This window comes from Argentina silus (assembly GCF_951799395.1).
Source record: "Argentina silus genome assembly, chromosome: 17".
Classification (NCBI taxonomy): domain Eukaryota; kingdom Metazoa; phylum Chordata; class Actinopteri; order Argentiniformes; family Argentinidae; genus Argentina; species Argentina silus.
In genome coordinates, this window is record NC_139671.1 from 1,505,248 (window position 1) to 1,507,747 (window position 2,500).

Genomic DNA, 2,500 nt, shown 5'->3' on the forward strand with positions numbered 1-2,500 from the left:
CCTCCTAGTCACATGGATGAGCTGAGTGAGTGAGTGAGTGAGTGAGTGAGTGAGTGAGTGAGTGAGTGAGTGAGTGAGTGAGTGAGTGAGTGTGTGTGTGTGTGTGTGTGTGTGTGTGTGCCGTGATGACAAGTACAGAATCTCCTCAGCCTAGAAGGTTGAGTGGTTGCCTCACAGTGTGAGTGACAGTTGCTAGGCGAGGAGTGTGATCAGCTGTCTGGCTGCAGCAGCGTCACACCAGAGGAACACTGGGTTTCCAGCTGGACTGTGGGTGTGGTTGACGTACAGAGCTGTGTGTGTGTGTGTGTGTGTGTGTGTGTATTAGTGTGTATTGGTGTGTGTGTGTGTATTGGTGTGTGTGTGTGTGTGTGTATTGGTGGGTGTGTATTGGTGGGTGTGTATTGGTGTGTGTGTGTGTGTGTGTGTGCGTGTGTATTGGTGTGTGTGTGTATTGGTGTGTGTGTGTGTGTGTGTGTGTGTGTGTGTGTGTCTTCTGGGCTTGTTTACTATGTAACCCAGCTGTAACCTTTAGCTGATGATGGGATAGGGAGGGACATGGGCGTGGCACGAGAGAGAGAAGAAATGTGTGTGTGTGTGTGTAGGGAGAAAGTTACTGTTGACAGAGAGAGAGAGAGAGACAAAGAGAGAGGGTTGAGAGGGTGAGGTTAGAAAGGGTGAGGGTGAGGGTTGTAAGGAAAGGGGGAGGGTTGAGAGGGGGAGGGTTGAGAGGGGGAGGGTTGAGAGGGGGAGGGTTGAGAGGGGGAGGTTTGAGAGGGGGAGGTTTGAGAGGGGGAGGTTAGAAAGGGTGAGGGTGAGGGTTGTAAGGAAAGGGGGAGGGTTGAGAGGGGGAGGGTTGAGAGGGGGAGGGTTGAGAGGGGGAGGGTTGAGAGGGGGAGGGTTGAGAGGGGGAGGGTTGAGAGGGGGAGGTTTGAGAGGGGGAGGTTTGTAGGGAAAGAGAGAGCTGTCATATTTCCTGTCCTCTCCTGCTCTGTCGTTCCTCCGAGCTCAGCACCTCCGCTGTGTGTTTATGACACTGAAGTGTTGTTTTTGGAACAGCTCTCTCTCACACACACACACACACACACCGCTTCTGTTTCTGTCTCCGCGGCAAAACATTAGATTTGGAAGTGAAAAGTGATGGGTAAGCACATCTCCCGTCTGTCAGCTCAGCTGAGTGTGTTTCCTCTTCCGTGGGTCCTCCCCATCCCGTTAATGCACCAAGGTTGTGGGTTAGATTCCTGCTGGGACCATATATACCAACTATATATATGGGTTCTCCTTACCTTGTGGTTGGTCTTATGAGCATTGTGTGTGTGTGTGTGTGTGTGTGTGTGTTCTATGAATAGTGTTGCAATGATGTGCAGTCTCATTTGAAGTGGTGTGGAGCAGGGCTTTAGGTAACTGTACGACAGCTGTGTGTGTGTGTGTGTGTGTGTGTGTGTGCGTGCCCAGGGGCTTTGTGACTGCCAGATGAGGGGGAGGCTTGTAGGAAGAGGAGGTGTGGGTGGGGTGGAGGAGGGGGAGGAGGGGGGGGGGGCCTCCCTGAAATGTTTATTTTCAAAGCCAAGTCCTGGGGTTGGAGGGGGGAGGAGGAGGGGGGGGGGGGACCTTACATCCCCTCTGTTTTTACTGCTATTTCCAACCATAGGAGGTGTGTTTCAGGATGAGAGAGGGAGGGGCTGGAGGAGGGAGGGAGAGGGAGGGAGGGGAAGAGAGGGAGAGGGAGTGGAAGAGGTAGAAGGAGGGAGGGAGAAAAAAATGGGAGGGGCAGAAGGGAGACAGGAGGGAAGGTATGGGGCAGACAGGAGGAGCGAGTGAACGAGAGAACAAGGAAGAGAGAGAGAGAGAGAGAGAGGGAACGGTGTGAGGATTGGTGTGCCCAGGGCAGAGCAGAGCACACAGCTGGAGTCAGAGCTCTGAAAGTTTCCCCTGACTGTGGTGGGGGTTACAGCTAGCCTAGCGTAGCCTAGCCTAGCCTAGCGCTGGCGGACTGACCGCCTGCTTACGTAACAGCCTGGACATGCTGCTTCCTACCAGGACGGCTGGGCTTTGCCGTATGGTTTCCTAGAGCATGTAGAGTGAGACAGGACTGAGCTCTCTGTGTCTCTCTGCTCCAGACGCGTCTCTCCTCTCCTGAGTGTGTGTGTTGAACCTTTCCTCTCCTGCGCTGTGTGTGTGTGTGGAGCTGTGTGACTTCACACCGGTGTGTCTGGAGGCTGGAGGTTGCCTCTCCTAGGGGACTGTTCACTGAGCCTCAGCTCCAGCACTGGGACTAGGACTAACGCTAGCCTAGCGGTCTGGGACTAGGACTAACGCTAGCCTAGCGGTCTGGGACTGGGACTAGGACTAACGCTAGCCTAGCGGTCTGGGACTAGGACTAACGCTAGCCTAGCGGTCTGGGACTGGGACTAGGACTAAGTTTAGCCTAGCGGTCTCGGACTGGGACTAGGACTAAGTTTAGCCTAGCGGTCTGGGACTAGGACTAAGTTTAGCCTAGCGG

The 2,500-nt window shown here is 54.3% G+C and overlaps 1 protein-coding gene across 1 annotated transcript in view; it reads left to right on the forward strand.

Annotated features, from left to right (window-relative positions):
* The window catches only part of LOC310817985 (afadin-like), a gene marked incomplete at its 5' end in the record, with an annotated part of 51,232 nt that overhangs the window by 21,273 nt on the left and 27,459 nt on the right, over positions 1–2,500 (forward strand). The gene's annotated exons all lie outside the window — the stretch shown is intronic.